Here is a 24,581-nt window from a genome sequence, read left to right on the forward strand (position 1 = left end):
AAACGTATCAGCCATGATTGAATGGAGGAGCAGACTCGATGGGCTGAATGGCCTGATTTCTGCTCCTACATCTCATGATGTTATGGTCTTAGCCACACACACTAATCGTCTCATATATTGCCAGGTCTGTACTCTATAAAACAAGAGGCAAAAACCGTCCAGATGTCCAGGTTGGATGATGAATTTCACATCTGGAAATCTCAGTGGATGGTTTGTGCAGAGAAAAATACTCACACACGCACACTCACTCTCTCTCACACACACACTCACTCTCTCTCTCACACACACTCACTCTCACGCACACACACTCACTCTCTTACACACACACTCACTCTCACACACACACTCACTCTCACACACACACTCTCTCACACACACTCACTCTCACACACACACACACTCACTCTCTTACACACACACTCACTATCACACACACACTCTCTCTCACACACACACTCTCTCTTGCACACACACACTCACTCTCTCTCTCACACACACACACACTCTCACACACACACTCACTCACTCTCACACACACACACTCACTCTCTTACACACACACTCACTATCACACACACTCTCTCTCACACACACACTCTCTCTTGCACACACTCACTCACTCTCTCTCTCTCACACACACACACTCTCTCTCTCTCACACACACATACTCACTCTCTCTCACACACTCACTCTCGTGCACACACACACACTCACTCACACACACACTCTCTCTCACACACACACTCTCTCTCACACACACACTCTCTCTTGCACACACACACTCACTCTCTCTCTCTCACACACACACACACACACACACTCACACACACACTCACTCTCTCTCACACACACACTCTCTCTCTCTCACACACACACATACAGACATACACACTCACTCTCTCTCTCTCACACACATACTCTCTCTCACACACACATTGTCTGTCTCACACTCACACACACACCAGCGATAAAGAGTGCAGAGATGTTACTGAATACCTACTCGGTTTCACGGTTAACTTTGTCCCCTCTCCAAAGATAAGCTGATTAGCAACTCCAGCATTCACACAGCACTGCGTCCCTCAGCAAAAACCCACCCCAGTGGAGTGTTCATTACCACCTTTCTTCTCTGGTGGTGCACTTGGGGTACTCATTATGCCATTCTGCGATGCTGTGATACAGACACTAACCCTGTGGAAGTGTTTTCTGAACCAGCGCTGATGTGAATTAGGGCTGATCTTTCTTTTTAAATAAATGTTATCCTGATCCTGACTCAGAGCAGAGCGCCTGGTGGGTCAGCCCCACCGATAATCTGGGGGTACAGCATCCCTTGCTATACTGTATCTATGGTCTGGAGAATTATTATCCCTACTGACCTACTCGTGGTTGCTATCCAACACAAGTTCGTGGACATTATTCTGTGAAAATCTCCCAACACTTACTTGGCTCCACTATCAGTCTGGTCCCACCTCCGAAGATAAGCTGGTCGTAGCCAGTATTCACACAGCCCGACACTTCCTGACAAAAACCCTCTCTGAGTTAGTTCTGTGTCTGTCCCCCCCAATGTGATTGCAGCCAGGCAGCCACTTCATTTACATTACCCATGACATTGCTTTCAAGAGTTCTGATCAGTTTCCTGAAGCTGTCCACTCAGAAGCAAAAGTCAGTGCAGTCCCTTCTGGCTTGGAAACAACTTCCAAAAATTGTTTCTCTCTCACAATATTCACACACGTTCTAAAAACCTTCTGACCCAAAATTCTAGAGTCAGTTATTATTCTGGGACATTTCTTGTTACAATCTACGGTAGAGTCTCTCCATTTGTTACAGATGGACTCTCTTCACTCTCTCTCTGTCTCTCTCTCTCTCTCTCTGGCCTACTCTATCCCCCAACCATATTATTGAACCATATCTCAGTGGTTTGAGTGTAGCCTGGACAAGGGCAGGCCTGGGACCCACGGAGATTTCAAGGACTTAGTTCATATTTAAAGAAATCAACACATCGCTTTGGTGCTCCAGACGTAGTAAGGAGCTCACGATAATTTCTATAGAAATAATGTCCTGTAATGTCCCTGCTTGGAGAATTCTCTCCTGGACGAGCTATCTAATTGTATCATTGGATTCTCCTGATCATATCCTCTTTATACAGACATTCAGGAAGATTACCACTTCAATCCACACAATGTGAATCCCCTCAGATATTGTAGGGTCTACATTGTAAACCGTCCCATTTTCAAGATGAATTTCACACGTGGAGATCTCAGCAGATTCTCTGTAGAGAGATAAAACACAGACAGACAGACAGACACACACACACACAGAGTCTCACACACACTCTCTCTCACTCACATACACAGTCACAAAAGAGACATAAGCTGTGTAGGGTTTTTTTTTCTGAATACCTACTTGGCTCCACGGTTAACTTTGTCCCCTTTCCAAAGATAAGCAGATTACCAGCTGCAGCATACACACAGCACTGCGTCCCCCAGCAAAAACCCACCCCAGTGGAGTGATCATTACCATCTTTATTCTCTGGTGGATATACTTGGGGCACATACTCTGCCATTATTTAATGCTGTCCCACAGACACTAACGCTATCGAAATACTTCCTAAAGCAGCATGGATGTGAATTAGAGAGAACTGCCGTTTTTGAAATAAAGATTCTCTCGATCCCGACTGAGAGCAGAGCTCCTGGTGGGTCAGCCCCACCGATAATCTGGGGATGCTGTACCGTATCTACAGTCTGGGGAATTATTATCCCTGCTGACCTACTCATGGTCGCTATCCAACACAAGCCCGTGGGCGTTATTCTGTGACAATCCCCAACACTTACTTGGCTCCACTATCAGTCTGGTCCCACCTCCGAAGATAAGCTTGAAGTTACCACTCACACAGCCCGACACTTCCTGACAAAAACCCTCTCTGAGTTAGTTCTGTGTCTGTCCCCCCCCAATGTGATTGCAGCCAGACAGCCACTTCATTTACATTACCCATGACATTGCTTTCAAGAGTTCTGATCAGTTTCCTGAAGCTGTCCACTCAGAAGCAAAAGTCAGTGCAGTCCCTTCTGGTTTGGAAACGACTTCCAAAAATTGTTTCTCTCTCACAATATTCACACACGTTCTAAAAACCTTCTGACCCAAACATCCAGAGTCACTTATTATTCTGGGACATTTGTTGTTACAATCTATGGTAGAGTCTCTCCATTTGTTACAGATGGACTCTCTTCACTCTCTCTCTGTCTCTCTCTCTGGCCTACTCTATCCCCTTAACCATATTATTGAACCATCTCTCAGTGGTTTGAGTGTAGCCTGGACAAGGGCAGGCCTGGGACCCATGGAGATTTCAAGGACATATTTAAAGAAATCAACACATCGCTTTGGTGCTCCAGACGTAGTAAGGAGCTCACGATAATTTCTATAGAAATAATGTCCTGTAATGTCCCTGCTTGGAGAATCCTCTCCTGGATGAGCTATCTAATTGTATCATTGGATTCTCCTGATCATTTCCCCTTTATCCAGGTTCTCAGGAAGATTACCACTTCAATTCACACAATGTGAATCCCCTCAGATATTGTAGGGTCTACATTCTATAAAGCAAAGAGGCGTAAACCGTCCCATTTTCAAGATGAATTTCGCACGTGGAGATCTCAGCAGATTCTTTTTACAGACATAAAATACACACACACACACACACACACACACAGTTTGAATTTCGCACGTGGAGATCTCAGCAGATTCTTTTTACAGACATAAAATACACACACACACACACACACACACACAGTTATATAATGGATGTAAGCAGTGTAGAGGTGTTACTGAATACCTACTTGCTTCCACGGTTAACTTTGTCCCCTTTCCAAAGATAAGCTGATCACCAACTCCAGCATTCACACAGCACTGTGTCCCTCAGCAAAAACCCACCCCAATGGTGTGATCATTATCTCTGGTGTTTATTCTCTGGTGCTTACACTTGGGGCACCTGCTATGCCATTCTTCAATGCTGTCCCACAGACACTAACCCTATCGAAATACTTCCTAAAGCAGCATGGATGTCAATTAGAGCCTATCTGCTGTTTATGAAATAAATGTCTTCCTGGTCCCAACTCAGAGCAGTGCCTGGTGTATCAGTCCCACCAATGGTCCCACCTCCGAAGAAAAGCCTGTTTCATGCAGCCCTAGACGTCCTGACAAAATCCCTTTCCGAATTACTGGTGGTCTTTGTCTGCCCCACCATTGTGATGTCTCCCTGGGATGGCACCCATTTTCCATACAGTACCAATGGATTGCTTTGATGAGTTGGAATTATTGGTCCTAAAGTTGTCCATTCAGAATCCAACTCTCACTGGGTTACATCCTCAATCACGACCCACTTCCAAAAATTAGCTTCCCTCTTCGCAAAATACACACTCATCCTGCAACAGCCTGACCCATTCAGCTGTTACTCTGTCAGATTTACTGTTGTAACCGAAGGTAAAGTCTCTCCATTTAACAGAGATACACTCTCCACCCTCTCTCCCTCTCTGGCCTCTTCTATTTATAGAACGGCATTAATCAATCATACCTTAGTAGTTTGAGAATGACCTGGACAAGGGAGGACCTGGATATTTCTAATTGCCCAGTTCACATTTACAGAAATCACGCGCATTGATTTGGTGCTCAGGAATTGGATGAGGAATTCATGATCATTTCTAGGGAAATAGTGTACTCTGCTGGTGCAGGTTTCTGTCTCCAACCGGACAGTCTTCCTGTTTTGTGGAGCCTCTCTGTTTGACTATCTAATTCTAAACTTGATTTCCCCTGCACCTTTCCCCCGATTCAGGAGCTCAGAAAGATTCCCACTTCAATCCATGATTTTGGAGATGCCGGTGTTGAACTAGGGTGGACAAAGTTAAAAATCACCCAACACCAGGTTATAGTCCGACAGGTTTAACTGGAAGCGCTAGCTATCGGGGCACCGCTCCTTCATCAGGTGGCAGTGGAGAATAAGATTTTAAGACACAGAATTTATAGCAAAAGTTTACGGTGTGATAGAACTGAAATGATATATTGAAAGTTAACTAACAATCCGGTCTCTTTCAATATATGCCACCTGATGACGGAGGGGCGCCCCGAAAGCTAGCGCTTCCAATTAAACCTATCGGACTATAACCTGGTGTTGTGTGATTTTTAACATTGTACACTTCAATCCACACAGGCTAATCGACTCAGACGTTGTAGGGAATGTACTCTACACAGCAAAGGGGCAGAGACAGTTTGATATTAGAGATGAATTTCACTTGAGGACTTCTTTGTGCTGAAAAAATGCCAACTCCTGTAACAAGTATAAGCCGGGGAAAGCTGTTGCTGAATACTTACTTGGCTCCATGGTTAACTTTGTCCCCTCTCCAAAGATAAGCTGAGTACCAGCTCCATAGTTCACACAGCCTGACAGGCCTTCATAAAAACCCAGCCGATGTGGGTACACAGAACATAGGAGCAGTAGGAGGCCATTCAGCCCCTCACACCTGCTCCTGCATTCCATGCGTTTGTGCCGAATTTCATCCAGGCCATAACTCCGCTCTCCCTGCCATGTCCCCATCACCCTCCTGTTCCAGAATCTGTCCAGCGTTACATTTGTTTTACGTCCCAGCACCTAACACACTCCGGGGAGAGGGGGGGGGGGGGTGAGTTCCACAGATTCACCCTTTGAGGGAAGTCATTACTCCCAGTCTCTGCTTCCGAGTTGCGTTTCCCCTTATCCTGGAACTATAACCATTTGTTCTAGATTTCCCTCCCCCCGCCCCCCACCCCACCCTGACATTGGGAACCATCCTCTCTTTGCCCATCCGCTCCCCCCCCCCCCTTTAACATCACTGAGAGTTTATCTTATTATTCAATGCCACCACCACCAAGAGTATGGGCCGAATCCAGTCTGTCTCCCACCTTAAGACAAACCCACACATGTCTGGCATCAACCGAGTCACCCTCCACTCAACTGCCTCCAATACAGTATTTCTTCCACATGTCATAACTGTACAAATCATATTGGAAAAAAAAAAGAGAAACATCTTAGTCCTCTGTCTCCTCCACAGGAAATGGTATGGAGATGGGAAAAGATCGAGGATTGCTAAACGTCAGGGGAAATCACCACCTGCCTCTAATATTTCTCAGATGTCGAGGGATTTGTCAAAATGCGGTGGATAATGAAAATAACTCACACGATGGAAAGAGGTCTCTCACTCCGACCGGTCAGCTCCAGTATTTACGCCTCACAGGGCAAGTCTGCTGCTCTCTTCATCCAACTCTCTCATTCCATTCCCCTCAAATATCTCGCTAAAGCTCATACAGGATCCCCTCCAATCCCGACTCGCCTGGTATTGTACGTCTTAGCCAGTCCCTCTCGCCTCAGAGAGAGAGAGAGAGAAAAAAAATCAAGACACTGGTGGGAAAATCGAGAGGACCGTTGCAGGCAGGATAGGGACCATAAAAAAAAAATGGATCAGAAAGTGGACGGGCTGGAGGCGTTACTGAATACCTACTTGGCTCCACCGTTAACTTTGTCCCCTCTCCAAAGATGAGCTTAGTAGCAAGTCCAGCATTCACACAGCACTGCGCCCCTCAGCAAAAACCCACCCCAGTGGGAGCGTTCATTACCATCTGTATTCTCAGGTGGGTACACTTGGGGCACACGCTATGCCAATCTTCAATATTGTGTTTAAGGCCCTAAACCCGTGGAAGTACTTTCTAAACAAGTGATGATGTGAATTAAGGCTTTTTATGTTGAATAGAAAAAAAATCTTCCATTCCCAACTCAAAGCAGGGTGCCTGGTGAGTCAGCCGCACCGCTAATCTGGGGATGTTACTCTGCTCTACCTAAGAACATCACGATAATTTCTTTTCAATGAATGTATGAGATTTCTCTATCCAGCTGGACGGTGTTCCTGCTTTGAGTTGCCTCTCAGCTTCGCTATCTATCCTGGGTTTCCCCTGAATTATTCCCCCTGATCCAGGTACTCAGGAAGATTCCCACTTCAGTCCACACAGACTAATCGCCTCAGACATTGTAGGGTCTATGCTCTATCAAGCAAAATGGCAGAAACTGACTGACATTCAGGATGAATTTGAGATGAGGAGATCTTAATGGATGCTTTGCACAGACAGAGGAGACACACACAAACCCTCATAATAGACATAAGCTGTGTCGGGTGTTTCTGAATACCTACTTGGCTCCACGGTTAATTTTGTCCCCTGTCCAAACATACGCTTATAACCAGCTCCATCATTCACACAGCACTGCGCCCCTCAGCAAAAAACCCACCCCAGAGGAGTGATCATTACCATCTTTATTCTCTGATGGGTACACCATTTTACATACATTGATCAAGACATTATTTTCATGAGTTGGAATCAGTTTCCTAAAGCTGTCCACTCAGAATTAAACGCTTAGTGGATTCCATACTCAATCAGGATTGAGTACCAAAAGATTGCTTCCCATTCACAATATACACACACGTTCCTAAACAGTCTCCCAGAGTCAGTTATTATTCTGTGAGATATACTGTTGCAGTCTAAGGGAGAGTGCATGCCTTTAACACAGATAGACTCTCCTCCCTCTCTGGCTTCCTTTATCCCCCTAACGACATTAATGAATCATATCTCAGTGGTTTGAGTGTGGCCTGGACAAGGGCAGACCTGGGGATTTCTACTGTTGTCTATTTACAGATACCACACGCATCGAGTTGCTGCTCAGGAATTAATGAGAACCCCACAATAATTTCTATTGTAACATGTACTCTGCGGGATCAGCTTTCTTTATCCAACTGGACAGTGTTCTTGCTTTGACGAGCCACCTAGGTTTCACTACCTAACTCTATCCTGGGTTTGTCCTGAACTTTTCCCCCGATCCAGGTACTCGCGAGGATTACCATTTCAGTCCGCACAGGCTAATGACCTCAGACATTGTAGGGTCTACACTCTGTACAGCAAAGAGGCATAATCTACGTCGAGGTGCTTTTTGCAGAGATACGCAGTCACATAATGTACATAAGCAGTGTAAAGGTATTACTGAATACCTACTTGCTTCCACGGTTAACTTTATCCCCTCTCCAAAGATACGCTTATTACCAGCTCCAACATTCACACAGCGCTGCGCCCCTCAGCAAAATCCCACCCTAGTGGAGTGATCATTACCGTCTTTAATCTCTAGTGGGTACATGCCATACCATTCTTTAAAGCTGTCCCACAAACGCTAACCCTGTGCAATTAATTTCTAAAACAGTGAATTAGGGTCTGTTTTGTTAATATATAAATCAGGTTCTCCTGATGCCAACACAGAGCAGAGCTCCTGGTGTGTCAGCCCCACCATCTGGGGGACGTTACCCTAGGTACGGTATCCCTTGCTGTACCATACCTGTGGTCTGGGGAATTATTATCTTTGCTGACCTACTCGTTTTCGCTATCCAACACAAAGTCTGTGGACATTATTCTGTGACAATCCCCAACACTTACTTGGCTCCACTATCAGTCTGGTCCCACCTCCGAAGATAGGCTTGCTGTTAGCATTCACACATCCTTACGCTTCCTGACAAAAACTCTCTCCCAGTTAGTGACTGTTCTCTGTCTGTACACCAAAGCAATTTCAACCAGATGGCACCCATTTCACGTTAATTCCTTAAGACTTTGTTTCCACGAGTTGGAATCGTATTTTTTTTTTTAAATTTATCCACATGGAACACAACATCCCTTGGATCCCACTCTCAATTATGACTGCCTTCCTAAAATTCCCACTCGTAACAGTCGCACACATCCTTAAGCAGTCTGACCCAAACTCCCAGAGTCAGTGATCATTCTGTGAAATTTACTGTTCCAACATAAGGTACAGCTGATTCACTTAACTCGAATAGACTCCCCTGACTCCCTCCTTCCCTCTCTGGACCCCACTGTCTATCTGATAACACTGCTAAAAATTTAGCTGAATGGTTTGAGTGTGCCCTGGACAAGTGTGGACCTGGGACACACGGAGATTTCCGGGCGTCATTCCGGATTTACAGAAATCACATGCATGCGCCTTAGTGCTCAGGAATGAATGAGAACATCATGGTAATTTCTATTAAAATAATGCACGCCGTGGAAACAGCTTCCTCTGTCCGACTGGCTGCTTTGAGGGGCTTATCGGTGTCTCTAATTCTATCCTGGGTTTCCCCTGAACCTTTCCCCCTGATCCAGGTACTCAGGAAGATTCCCATTTCAATCCACACAGGCTAATCACCTCAGAAAATGTAGCGTCTATACTCTACAAAGCAAAGACACAGAAACAGACCATATTCAAGATAAATTTCGAGTCGGGAGACCTCAGTGGATGCTTTATACTGAAAACAAAATACACATACACACCAACTCCCACAATATACGTGAGATGTGTGATAGTGTTAGTGAATACCTACTTAGTTCCACAGTTAACTTTGTCCCCTCTCCAAAGGTAAGCTTAGTACCTCCAACATTCACACAGCACTGCGCCCCTCAACAAAAACCCACCCCAGTGCCATCTTTATTCTCTGGTGGGTACACTTGGGCACACTCCATGCCATTTCTGCAGTGCTGTGATACAGACACTAACTCTCTGTAAGCATTTTCGAATCCAGTGTTGATGTGAAATCGGGACTATCTGCTTTTTCCCAACTCAGAGCTGAGCTCCTGGTGTGTCATTCCCACAGATAATCTGGGGATGTTACCCCAAGTATGATATTCCTTGCTGTACCTTACCTGTGGTCTGGGGTATTATTATCTCTGCTGACCTACCCGTGATCACTATCCAACACAAGCCCATGGATATTATTCTGTGACAATCCCCAACACTTACTTGGCTCCACTATCAGTCTGGTCCCACCTCCGAAGATAAGCTTGTAGGTGCCATCATTCACACACCCTTACACTGCCTAACAAAAACCCTTCCCATTTAGTGTCTGTTCTTTGGACCATCGATGCTGCTTCAAGCAGACAGCTCCCATTTTACGCACATTACATATGACATTCCCTTCATCAATTGGAATCAGTTACCTAAAGATGTACATTTTAAAAAAAAAAACTACCACTCACTGGATTTCATAATAATTCATGGTCAACTTCCAAAAACTGGCTTCCTCCTCACAATATTCACACACAAACCACCAGAGTCAGTTCTTATTCTGTGAGATTTACTGTTGCAATCCAAGGTAGAGTGTATCCATTTAACAGAGATAGGCTCTCCTCACTCTCTTCCTGGCTCCCTCTATCCAGCTAACCCCATTAATGAACCATATCTCAGGTTTGATTGTGGCCTGGACAAGGGCAGACCTGGGACACACGGATATTTCAAAAAGGCGATTTTAAGGCCTCTATTGACATTTAGAGAAATCAGGGCAGGACTTATACACTTAATGGTAAGGTCCTAGGGAGTGCTGCTGAACAAATAGACCTTGGAGTGCAGGTTCATAGCTCCATGAAAGTGGAGTCGCAGGTAGATAGGATAGTGAAGGCGGCGTTTGGTATGCTTTCCTTTATCGGTCAGAGTATTGAGTACAGGAGTTGGGAGGTCATGTTGCGGCTGTACAGGACATTGGTTAGGGCCACTGTTGGAATATTGCGTGCAATTCTGGTCTCCTTCCTTTCGGAAAGATGTTGTGAAACTTGAAAGGGTTCAGAAAAGATTCACAAGGATGCTGCCAGGGTTGGAGGATTTGAGCCACAGGGAGAGGTTGAACAGGTTGGGGCTGGTTTCCCTGGAGATTCGGAGGCTGAGGAGTGACCTTATAGAGGTTTATAAAATCATGAGGGACATGGATAGGATAAGTCACTTCCCTGGGGTGGGGGAGTCCAGAACTAGAGGGCATAGGTTTAGGGTGAGAGGGGAAAGATCTAAAAGAGACCTAAGGGGCAAGTTTTTCACACAGAGGGTGGTACGTGGATGGAATGAGCTGCCAGAGGAAGTGGTGGAGGCTGGTACAATTGCAACATTTAAGAGGCATCTGGATGGGCACAGGAATGGGAAGGGTTTGGAGGGATATGGGCTGGGTGCTGGCAGGTGGGATGAGATTGGGTTGGGATATCTGGTCAGCATGGACAATTTGGACTGAATAGAGATATACTCCAAGCTGTATATCTCTATGACTCTATGGCTATGACACGCATTAATTTGGAGCTCAGGTATTAATGAGAACCCCCAAACAAGTTCTATTGAAATAATGTACTCTCTGGAAGCAGCTTTATCAGTCCAAATGGACGGTTGCTGCTTTGTGGAACTGCTCCACTTCGCAATCCAATTCTATCCCGGGTCTGCCCTAAACCCTTCCCACTCACCCAGGAACTCAGAAAAAGTCCTACTTCAATCCACACAGGCCAATTGCCACAGACGTCGAAAGACCTGTTCTCTACGAAGCAAAGAGACAGAAACTGTCTGATATTGAAGGTGAATTTCACATGTGAGATCTCTGCAGATGCTTTGTTAAAAAAAAAATCCTAACATAGTAGACACAAGCAGTGTCGAATTGCTTCCGAACACCTATTGGTTCCACGGTTAACTTTGTCCCGTTTCCAAAGATAAGCTTATATGCAGCACCTCCAGCATTCACACAGCACTGCGTCCCCCAGCAAAAACCCACCCCAGCGGAGTGATCTTTATTCTCTGATGGGTACACTTGGGGCACATGCTATGCCATTTTTCAATGCTGTGATACAGACACTAACAATGTGGAAGTATTTTCTAAAGGAGCACTGATGTGAATCTGTTTTTCTAAAGAAAAGGATTATCTTGATCCTGACTCAGAGCAGAGAGCCTGGTGGGTCAGTCCCACCGATAATCTGGGGATTTTACCCCGAGTACAGTATCCCTTGCTGTACCGTATCTGTGGTCTGGGGAATTATTATCTCTGCTGACCTACTTGTGGTCACTATCCAACACAAGCCCATGGACATTATTCTGTGAAAATCCCCAACACTTACTTGGCTCCACTATCAGCCTGGTCCCACCTCCGAAGATAATCTTGTCGCTGCTATATTTCACATAACCCTACACTTCCTGACAAAAACCCTCTCCCAGTTAGTGACTGTTATTTCCCTCTCCCACCAATAACATTTGGATGAAACGACACACATGTTATGTACGTTACTCATGAGAGTCAATTTTCGTGAGTTGGAGTCAGTTTCCTGAAGTTGTCCACTCAGAACCCAACACTCACTGTGCTCCAGTCTCAATCATGACTGACTTCCAAAAATTACCTTCCCTTTCGCAATATTCACACACCATCTGACCCAAACTCCAAGAGTCGGTTATTAGTCTGTGAGATTTGCTGTTAACAATCTATAAAGCAAAGGGGCAGGAAACGCTTGATATTCAACATGAATTTCATCTGTGGAGATCTCAGTGGATGCTTTACAAAGAGGAAATTATACACACAAGACGCTCGTATTATAGACATCAATAGTATAGAGTTGTTTTTGAATACCTACTTGGCACCACGGTTAACTTTGTCCCCTCTCCAAAAATAAGCTTTCCTCCAGCACCTCCAGCATTCACACAGTACTGCCCCCCTTAGCAAAAACCCACCCCATTGGAGTGATCATGACCATCTTGGGGCACACTCTGTGCCATTTTTTCACTGTGGTGATCCAGACACTAACCTTGTAGAAATATTTTTTAACCAGTGCTGATGTGAATCAGGGACTATCTACTTTTTTGTTTATTAAAAATGCTCCTGATCCCCACTCAGAGCAGAGCTCCTGATGTGTCAGTCCCACCGATAGTGTGGGGATGTTGCCCCGAGAATGGTATCCTTGCTGTGCTGTATCTGTGGTCTGGGGAATTATTATCTCTGCTGACCTACTCGTGATCACTCTCCAACCCAAGCCCATGGACATTATTCCGTGAAATTGCCCCAGACTTACTTGGTTCCACTATCAGTCTGGTCCCACCTCCAAAGATAAGCTTTTCGTAGCCAGTATTCACACAGCCCTACACTTCCTGACAAAAACCATCCCCGCGTTAGTGATCTTTCTTTGTCGGTACCACCAGTGGTATCAACCATTTCACGGACTGTACTCATGATATTGGTCACACCAGCTGGAATGAGTTTGCTGAGTTTTCCATTCAGAACCCAACACTCGCTGGATTCCATTCTCAGTCCCGACCCAATTCCACAAATTAGCTTAGCTCTCAAAATATTCACACACACCCTTAAACAGTCTGACCCAAACTGACCCACAGTCAGTTCATATTATGTGACATTTACTGCTTTAATCTAAGGTCGAGCCAATGCCTTTGACACAGGCTGTCTCCCTCTCGGGTCCTCCCTATCCACCTAACCACATAAATAGATCATATCTCAGTGTAATCTGGACAAGTGATGACCTGGGACACACAAATTTATATTTACAGAAATAACACGCATTGACTCGCTGCTCAGGAATTTACAAGAACCTCACAATGATATCTACTGAAATAATGTTCTCAGTGGAAACAGCTATCTCTGTCCAACTGGACAGTGTTTCTGCTTCGTGGATCCTCCTAGCCTCTCTAACTGAATCTATCCTGGGTTTATTCTGAACTTAATCCCCTTCATCCAGGTTCTAAAGAAGATTTCCATTTCCAATCCACACAGGCTAATCACCTCAGGCATTGGATCCACACTCTGTAAAGCAGTGACAGAGACTGTCTGTTGTTAAAGACGAACTTCACATGAGGAGGTTTCATTGGATGCATTGTAGAACGAAAACACAGACACACACACACACACACACAGACACACACACACACATACACACACAGACACACACAGACGCACACAGACACACACACACACACACACACACACACAGACACAGACCCACACAGTTAAATAATGGATGTAAGCTGTTTGGAGGTGTTTCTGAATACCTACTTGGCACCACGGTTAAGTTTGTCCCCTCTCCAAAGATAAGCTTTCCTCCAGCAACTCCAGCATTCACACAGCACTGCGCCCCACAGCAAAAACCCACCCCATTGGAGTGATCATTACCATCGTGGGGCACACTCTGCGCCATTCTTCAGTGTGGTGATCCAGACACTAGCCTTGTGGAGGTATTTTCTTGACCAGCGCTGATGTGAACCAGGGACTATCTACTTTGTTATTTATTAAAATTTATCCTGGTCCCGACTCAGAGCAGAGCGCCTGATGTGTCAGTCCCACCGATAATCCGGGGATGTTATCCTGAGTATGGCTTCCCTTGTTATACTGTGTCTCTGGTATGGGGAATTATTATCTCTGCTGACCTACTCGTGGTCACTATCCAACACAAGCCCATGGACATTATTCTGTGAAAATCCCCAACACTTACTTGGCTCCACTATCAGCCTGGTCCCACCTCCGAAGATAATCTTGTCGCTGCTATATTTCACACAGCCCTACACTTCCTGACAAAAACCCTCTCCCAGTTAGTGACTGTTATTTCCCTCTCCAACCAATAACATTTGGATGAAACGACACACATGTTATGTACGTTACTCATGAGAGTCAATTTTCGTGAGTTGGAGTCAGTTTCCTGAAGTCGTCCACTCAGAACCCAACACTAACTGTGCTCCAGCCTCAATCACGACTGACTTCCAAAAATTACCTTCCCTTTCGCAATATTCACACACATCCTTAAACCGTCTGACCCAAACTCCGAGAGTCGGTTATTAGTCTGTGAGATTTGCTGTTAACAATCTAAGGTAGCCGTCCCTCCATTGAACGCAGAGACACTCTCCTCACTCTCTCCCTCTCTGGCCCCAATCTATCAAAGTGCCAGGTTAATGAATCATATCTCAGTGTGTTGAGTGTGACCTGGACAAGTGCGGACCTGGGATACTCAGAGATGTCCAGGCATCAGTTCATATTGACAGAACTCACACACATCAACTTGGCACTCAGGAATTAATGAGAAGATCAAGATAATGTCTATTGAAATCATCCCGGTGGAAGCAACTTGCTCTTTCAAACTAGATAGTGACACTGCTTTGATAACTCACTTGCCTGTGCTCTCTGATTCTATCCTGCGTTTCCCCCTGAACCATTCCCCTTCATCCATGAACTCCAGGCAATCCTCATTTCAATCCACACAGACTAATCGCCTCAGACACTGTAGGGTCTATACTCCAGCATCTGCAGTCCTCACTTTCTCCTCTATACTCTATAAAGCAAAGGGGCAGGAAACGCTTGATATTCAACATGAATTTCATCTGTGGAGATCTCAGTGGATGCTTTACAAAGAGGAAATTATACACACAAGACGCTCGTTTAATAGACATCAACAGTATAGAGTTGTTTCTGAATACCTACTTGGCACCACGGTTAACTTTGTCCCCTCTCCAAAAATAAGCTTTCCTCCAGCAACTCCAGCATTCACACAGTACTGCCCCCCTTGGCAAAAACCCACCCCATTGGATTGATCATGACCATCTTGGGGCACAGTCTGTGCCATTTTTCACTGTGGTGATCCAGACACTAACCTTGTAGAAATATTTTTTAACCAGTGCTGATGTGAATCAGGGACTATCTACTTTTTTGTTTATTAAAAATGCCCCTGATCCCCACTCAGAGCAGAGCTCCTGATGTGTCAGTCCCACCGATAGTGTGGGGATGTTGCCCCGAGAATGGTATCCCTTGCTGTGCTGTATCTGTGGTCTGGGGAATTATTATCTCTGCTGACCTACTCGTGATCTCTCTCGCAACCCAAGCTCATGGACATTATTCCGTGAAATTGCCCCAGACTTACTTGGTTCCACTATCAGTCTGGTCCCACCTCCAAAGATAAGCTTTTCGTAGCCAGTATTCACACAGCCCTACACTTCCTGACAAAAACCATCCCCGCGTTAGTGATCTTTCTTTGTCGGTACCACCAGTGGTATCAACCATTTCACGGACTGTACTCATGATATTGGTCACACCAGCTGGAATGAGTTTGCTGAGTTTTCCATTCAGAACCCAACACTCACTGGATTCCATTCTCCGTCCCGACCCAATTCCACAAATTAGCTTAGCTCTCAAAACATTCACACACACCCTTAAGCAGTCTGACCCAAATTGACCCACAGTCAGTTCATATTATGTGACATTTACTGCTTTAATCTAAGGTAGAGCCAATGCTTTTGACACAGGCTGTCTCACTCTCGGGTCCTCCCTATCCACCTAACCACATAAATAGATCATATCTCAGTGTGACCTGGACAAGTGATGACCTGGGACACACAAATTTATATTTACAGAAATAACACGCATTGACTCACTGCTCAGGAATTTACAAGAACCTCACAATGATATCTACTTAAATAATGTTCTCTGTGGAAACAGCTATCTCTGTCCAACTGGACAGTGTTTCTGCTTCGTGGATCCTCCTAGCCTCTCGAACTAAATCTATCCTGGGTTTATTCTGAACTTAACCCCCTTCATCCAGGTTCTAAAGAAGATTTCCATTTCCAATCCACACAGGCTAATCACCTCAGACATTGAACTCACACTCTGTAAAGCAGTGACAGAGACTGTCTGTTGTTAAAGACGAACTTCACATGAGGAGGTTTCATTGGATGCATTATAGAACGAAAGCACAGACACACACAGACACACACGCACACACACACACACACACACACACACACACACACAGACCCACACAGTTAAATAATGGATGTAAGCTGTTTGGAGTTGTTTCTGAATACCTACTTGGCACCACGGTTAAGTTTGTCCCCTCTCCAAAGATAAGCTTTCCTCCAGCAACTCCAGTATTCACACAGCACTGCGCCCCTCAGCAAAAACCGACCCCAGTGGAGTGATCATTACCATCTTTATTCTCGGGCGGGTACTCTTGGGGCCCACTCTGCGCCATTCTTCAGTGTGGTGATCCAGACACTAACCTTGTGGAAGTATTTTCTTGACCAGCGCTGATGTGAACCAGGGACTATCTACTTTTTTATTTATTAAAATTTATCCTGGTCCCGACTCAGAGCAGAGCGCCTGATGTGTCAGTCCCACCGATAATCCGGGGATGTTATCCTGAGTATGGCTTCCCTTGTTATACTGTGTCTGTGGTATGGGGAATTATTATCTCTGCTGACCTACTCGTGGTCACTATCCAACACAAGCCCATGGACATTATTCTGTGAAAATCCCCAACACTTACTTGGCTCCACTATCAGCCTGGTCCCACCTCCGAAGATAATCTTGTCGCTGCTATATTTCACACAGCCCTACACTCCCTGACAAAAACCCTCTCCCAGTTAGTGACTGTTATTTCCCTCTCCAACCAATAACATTTGGATGAAACGACACACATGTTATGTACGTTACTCATGAGAGTCAATTTTCGTGAGTTGGAGTCAGTTTCCTGAAGTCGTCCACTCAGAACCCAACACTAACTGTGCTCCAGCATCAATCACGACTGACTTCCAAAAATTACCTTCCCTTTCGCAATATTCACACACATCCTTAAACCGTCTGACCCAAACTCCGAGAGTCGGTTATTAGTCTGTGAGATTTGCTGTTAACAATCTAAGGTAGCCGTCCCTCCATTGAACGCAGAGACACTCTCCTCACTCTCTCCCTCTCTGGCCCCAATCTATCAAAGTGCCAGGTTAATGAATCATATCTCAGTGTGTTGAGTGTGACCTGGACAAGTGCGGACCTGGGATACTCAGAGATGTCCAGGCATCAGTTCATATTGACAGAACTCACACACATCAACTTGGCACTCAGGAATTAATGAGAAGATCAAGATAATGTCTATTGAAATCATCCCGGTGGAAGCAACTTGCTCTTTCAAACTAGATAGTGATACTGCTTTGATAACTCACTTGCCTGTGCTCTCTGATTCTATCCTGCGTTTCCCCCTGAACCATTCCCCTTCATCCATGAACTCCAGGCAATCCTCATTTCAATCCACACAGACTAATCGCCTCAGACACTGTAGGGTCTATACTCCAGCATCTGCAGTCCTCACTTTCTCCTCTATACTCTATAAAGCAAAGGGGCAGGAAACGCTTGATATTCAAGATGAATTTCATCTGTGGAGATCTCAGTGGATGCTTTACAAAGAGGAAATTATACACACAAGACGCTCGTATAATAGACATCAACAGTATAGAGGTGTTTCTGAATACCTACTTGGCACCACGGTTAACTTTGTCCCATCTCCAAAAATAAGCTTTCCTCCAACACCTCCAGCATTCACACAGTACTGCCCCCCTTAGCAAAAACCCACCCCATTGGAGTGATCATGACCATCTTGGGGCACACTCTGTGCCATTTTTTCACTGTGGTGATCCAGACACTAACCTTGTAGAAATATTTTTTAACCAGTGCTGATGTGAATCAGGGACTATCTACTTTTTTGTTTATTAAAAATGCTCCTGATCCCCCCTCAGAGCAGAGCTCCTGATGTGTCAGTCCCACCGATAGTGTGGGGATGTTGCCCCGAGAATGGTATCCTTGCTGTGCTGTATCTGTGGTCTGGGGAATTATTATCTCTGCTGACCTACCCGTGATCACTCTCCAACCCAAGCCCATGGACATTATTCCGTGAAATTGCCCCAGACTTACTTGGTTCCACTATCAGTCTGGTCCCACCTCCAAAGATAAGCTTTTCGTAGTCAGTATTCACACAGCCCTACACTTCCTGACAAAAACCATCCCCGCGTTAGTGATCTTTCTTTGTCGGTACCACCAGTGGTATCAACCATTTCACGGACTGTACTCATGATATTGGTCACACCAGCTGGAATGAGTTTGCTGAGTTTTCCATTCAGAACCCAACACTCGCTGGATTCCATTCTCAGTCCCGACCCAATTCCACAAATTAGCTTAGCTCTCAAAATATTCACACATACCCTTAAACAGTCTGACCCAAATTGACCCACAGTCAGTTCATATTATGTGACATTTACTGCTTTAATCTAAGGTAGAGCCAATGCTTTTGACACAGGCTGTCTCACTCTCGGGTCCTCCCTATCCACCTAACCACATAAATAGATCATATCTCAGTGTGACCTGGACAAGTGATGACCTGGGACACACAAATTTATATTTACAGAAATAACACGCATTGACTCGCTGCTCAGGAATTAGCAAGAACCTCACAATGATATCTACTGAAATAATGTTCTCTGTGGAAACAGCTATCTCTGTCCAACTGGACACTGTTTCTGCTTCGTGGAGCCTCCTGGCCTCTCTAACTGAATCTACCCTGGGTTTATTCTGAACTTAATCCCCTTCATCCAGGTTCTAAAGAAGATTTCCATTTCCAATCCACACAGGCTAATCACCTCAGGCATTGGATCCACACTCTGTAAAGCAGTGACAGAGACTGTCTGTTGTTAAAGACGAACTTCACATGAGGAGGTTTCATTGGATGCATTATAGAACGAAAACACAGGCACAGACACAGACAGACAGAGACAGACAGACAGAGACAGATAGACAGACACACACATGCACACACACACAGACATGCATGCACACACTCTCTCTCACACACACACATACACACACACATACATACACACACTCTCTCTCACACACACTCACATACATACACACGCACTCTCTCTCACACACACTTTCACACATACACACATACACATGCATACACACACACTCTCACACAGATGCACACACACAGACACGCACACGCATGCGCACACACACTCTCTCTCTCTCTTTCTCTCTCTCTCTCACATACACACACACACAATGGAAGTAAGCTGTGTTGAGGTGTTTCTGAAAACCTACTTGGTTCCACAGTTAACTTTGTCCCCTCTCCAAAGACCAGCTTAGTAATAGCTCCAGTATTCACACAGCATTGCGCCCCTCAGCAAAAACCCACCCCAATGGAGTGATCATTACCATCTTTATTCTCTGGTGGGTACACATGCAATGCTGTGGTACAGACACTAACCCTGTGGAAGTATTTTCTGAACCAGCGCTGATATGAATTAGGGCTGATCTTTCTTTTTAAATAAATGTTTGCCTGATCCAAACTCAGAGCAGAGTGCCTGGTGGGTCAGCCCCACCGATAATCTGGGCATGTTACCCTGAGTACGGTATTCCTTGCTGTACCGTATCTGTGGTCTGTGGAATTATTATCTCTGCTGACCTACCCGTGGTCACTATCCAACACAAGCCCATGGACATTATTCTGTGACAATCCCCAACACTTACTTGGCTCCACTATCAGTCTGGTCCCACCGCCAAAGATAAGCTTCAAGTCATTATTCACACAGCCCTACGCTTCCTGACAAAAACCCTCTCCCAGTTAGTGACTGTTCTTTGTCTGTATATCCAGTGCAACGTGAAAGTGGACAGGCCCCCATCTTACATCCATTATTCATGATGTTGCTGTCGTTTGTCTCAGTTGGTTTTCTAACATGGAGTTTTAGACGCCAACAGCATGGAAACATGCCCTTTGGCCCAACTCGTCCCTGACACCCAATTTGCACAATTAAACCCATCCCATTTCCTTGCGTGTGGGCCCATACCGCTCCGTTTCTATCCCATCCATGCCCCTGCCTGAGTGTTTCTTTGATCACAAAATTGTATTTGCTTCCGCCCCTCTCTCTGGTAGCCCACTGCAGACACTCACCACCCAAGAAAACTTGCCCCTTTGGATTCATGTTTATCTCTCCTCTCTCACCTTAACCTATGCCCTCTGGTTTTAGACTCCCCTATCGCGAGGCAAAGATGTTCGCCATCTACGTTATCTATGCCTCTTATGCCTCTATAAGGTAACCCCCAAGTCTCTGACACTCCAGGGAAAAAGAAAAATCTCCCAGCCTATCCAACTTCTCGAATGTTCCAGGCCAAGTAAATCTTTTCTGCACTCCTTATAGTTCAATTGTATCCTTTCAGTAGTAGGGTGACCAGAACTGCATGCAGTACTCCAAATGTGGCTCACCAATGTTTGTACAGCTGCAACAATATGTCCCAGTTCCTTCCTCAATGCTGTGTGACCAGGCCAGAGCAATAGCATTTCCTGGCTTCCACCTCCAATTGAGTCCCACATCCAAACATTATCTTCCCCATTTCAAATTCACCACCCCCCCAAAAGTTTTAAGTGCATTACTCATGACATTGCTTTCATGAATTGCAATCAGTTTCCTAAAGTTGTCCATTCAGAACCCAACACTCAGTGGATTCCACTCTCATTCACATCAACTTCCAAACATTAGCTTCCCTCTCACTATTCACACACATCCTTAAAAGTTCTGACCCAGACTGGAAGAAATTCCCTGTGTTAGTTACTGTCAGAACGTGTGTGTGTGTGTGTGTGTGTGTGTGTGTATTACATCGTGATGATCTAACACTGACCCATTGAACACAAGTACACTCTCGAGTCACATAGGCCAGACAGGGTAAGCATGGTGGACATTAGCTTAGCTTAGAATCCCTACCATATGGAAACAGGCCCTTCAGCCCAACAAATCCACACTGGACCTCCAGGGAGTAACCCACTCAGGCCCATTCCCCTAGCCTAAGTTTACTCCTGACTAATGCATCTAACACTATGGGCAATTTAGCACGGCCAATTTGTCTGACCTGCACATCTTTGTATTGTGGGAGGGAACTGGACCACCCAGAATAAACTCACGCAGACATGGAGAGAATGCACAAACTCCACACAGACAGTCGCCTGAGGTGGGAATTGAACCCAGGTCCCTGGCACTGTGAGGCAGCCGTGCTAGCCACTGAGCCACTGTCCCTCTCTGAGCAGCATGTATGGAGATTACACAATGCACATATACAGTTCAATCGTTTTGAGGTGCATTGGCTGCCCATTGGTCAACCAGGTCACCTCCAAGCACCAACGGATCAAAGATTTGAGATTCGATCACCGAGTCTTATGCTTTCGCAAGAACTCATGGTTGAATCCAGTCCTGAATGTCCCAGAATCACCACAATCTTCATGCTCCTGACTTAAAATATCATTTATTTTCTCTGCTGACCTACTCGTGATCGCTTTCCAACATAAGCCTGTGGACATTATTCCGTGAAAATCCCCAACACTTACTTGGCTCCACTACTAGTCTGGTCCCAGCTCCAAAGACGGGCTTGCTATTGCCAGTATTCACACAGCCCTACACTGCTTAACAAAAACCATCTCCAGGTTTGCATCTGTTTTTTGTCTATACACCCCCCCATGCGATTGAAAAAAATGGCACCCATTTTAAGTGCATTATTCATGACATTGCTTTCATGATTTGCAATCAGTTTCCTAAAGTTGTCCATTCAGAACCCGACACTTAGTGGATTGCACTGTCATTCACACCAACTTCCAAACATTAGCTTCCCCCTCACAATATTCACACAGACACACACACACAGACACACACATCCATACACCCATTCACATACACATGCACACAATCTCACATACACATACACTCATACACTCACATATACACACACTCACATACACACACACAATATCACATTCACATACACGCATACACTCATATACACACACACATATACACACACACAGACACACACACACACAGACACACATGCACACAGACACACACACAGACACACACACACACAGACACACACATACATACACCCATTCACATACACATGCACACAATCTCACATACACATACACTCATACACTCACATACACATACACACAAAATCACATTCACATACACGCATACACTCACATACACACACACATATACACACACTCACATACACATGCACACACTCTCACATACACATAAACATGCACACACTCTCACATACACATACATGCATACACTCACATACACAGACACACACACCCATTCACATACACATACACACAATATCACATACACATACACGCATACATTCACATACACGCACACAATCACATACACACACTCACATACACATGCACACACTCTCACATACACATACACAGACACACACTCACACACACACACTAAACATAGGCAGTATGGAGTTGGAGTGAATACCTACTTGGTTCGATGGTTAACTTTGTCCCCTCTCCAAAGATGAACTTAGCACCAACTACAGCTACAGTATTCACACTGCACTGCGCCCCTCAGCAAAAAAACCCACCCTGGTGGCGTGATCACTACCGCTCTGCTTTATTCTCTGATTGATCCACTTAGGGCACACGCTATGCCATTCTTCAATGTTGTGATACAGACACTAACCCTGTGGAAGCATTTTCTAAACCAGCACTGATGTGAATTAGGGCCCGTCTGCTTTATGTTTTGAAATAAAAATTCTGATCCCAACTCAGAGCAGAGCGCCTGGTGTGTGAGCCATACTGATGATATGGGAATGTTACCCCGAGAATGGTATCCCTTGCTGTACCGTATCTGTGGTCTGGGCAATTACTCCTGGTGGCTATCCAACACAAGCCCGTGGGCATTATTCTGTGACAATCCCCAACACTCACGTGGCTCCACTATCAGTCTGGTCCCACCTCCAAAGATAAGCTTGTTGATGCCAGAGTTCACACAGCCCTACACTTCCTGACAAAAACCCTCTCCCAGTTAGTGACTGCTCTGTGCCTGTACCACCCAATGTAATTTCAACCAGAGAGCATCCATTTTATGTACAATATTGATGATGCCGCTTTAACCAGTTCAAATCAGTTTCCTAAACTCATTCACTCAGAAACTGTCACTCCCTCGAGTCGTATCACAGCGGTTTGAGTGTGGCCTGGACCAGGGCAGACCTCGAGATTTCTACTGTTGTCTATTTAGAGAAATCACACGCATTGATTTGGAGCTCAGAAATTAATGAGCGCCTTACCATAATTTCTGTTGCGACATGTACTTTTCGGGAGCAGCTCTCTCTGTCCAACTGGACAGTGTTCCTGCTTTGACGAGCCGCGAGGTTTAGCTACCTAACTCAATCCTGGGTCTGTCCTGACCCATTCCCCCCCTCATCCAGGTACACAGAAGGATTCCCACACAGGCTCAGACCTATAGATTCTGTACTCTACAAAGCAAAAAGGCAGAAACGGTCCCAGATTGAAAATGAATTTCACATATGGAGGTCTTGCTGGATGCTATTTCCAGTAAAGAAAAATACGCACCCACACAAGCTCCTCTACTAGACAGAAGCACTTTAGAGGTGTTTCTGAATACCTACTTGGCTCCACAGTTAACTTTGTCCCCTCTCCAAAGATAAGCTTAGTACGACCTCCATCATTCACACAGCGCTGCAACCCTTAACAAAAACCCAGCTGGCGTGGTTCCATCGAACAAAAGGGCAGGAGGGAGGCCATTCAGCCCCTCCAGCCTGCTCCTGCTTTCAGGATCACCGTGGCTGATGTCATGTCAGTCTCAACCCCCCCCCCCCCCACTCTGCAGCCCTCTCCCCATCGCCCCCCCCTCGAACAATTCCTCGCTCACAGTCTGTCCAAGTCTGCTTGATATTGACTCAATTTCCCAGCATCCTCTGTACTCTGGGAGAGCCCATTGCCACACGTCCACCCTTTGAGGGATATAATTTCTCTCCATCTCTGCTTGCAACCTCTGTTTCCCCTTCGTCCTGGAATTAGAACCTCTTGTACTAGATTCCCCTCTCCCATTAGTGACCAAGCACCCT

General features: G+C 45.4%; 1 protein-coding gene across 13 annotated transcripts in view; it reads right to left on the reverse strand.

The window, feature by feature from the left end:
- The window catches only part of trdc (T-cell receptor delta constant), a 116,222-nt gene that overhangs the window by 44,137 nt on the left and 47,504 nt on the right, over window positions 1-24,581 (reverse strand). Inside the window, exon 1 of one of the 13 annotated variants that reach the window (XM_087974834.1) lies at window positions 18,123-18,144. The exons of 9 other annotated variants lie outside the window; for them this stretch is intronic. The gene's annotated coding sequence lies outside the window, so the exon portion shown is untranslated. Of the gene's footprint in view, window positions 1-6,197; window positions 6,223-12,462; window positions 12,487-12,897; window positions 12,922-18,122; window positions 18,145-24,581 lie in introns of those variants that run through there. 3 more of the 13 variants (XM_087974828.1, XM_087974829.1, XM_087974827.1) reach the window with 3 other exon arrangements.

The sequence above is a fragment of the Chiloscyllium plagiosum genome, unplaced genomic scaffold (assembly GCF_037043375.1).
Source record: "Chiloscyllium plagiosum isolate Xiang-an unplaced genomic scaffold, Cpla_swu_hap1 HiC_scaffold_27, whole genome shotgun sequence".
Lineage (NCBI taxonomy): Eukaryota > Metazoa > Chordata > Chondrichthyes > Orectolobiformes > Hemiscylliidae > Chiloscyllium > Chiloscyllium plagiosum.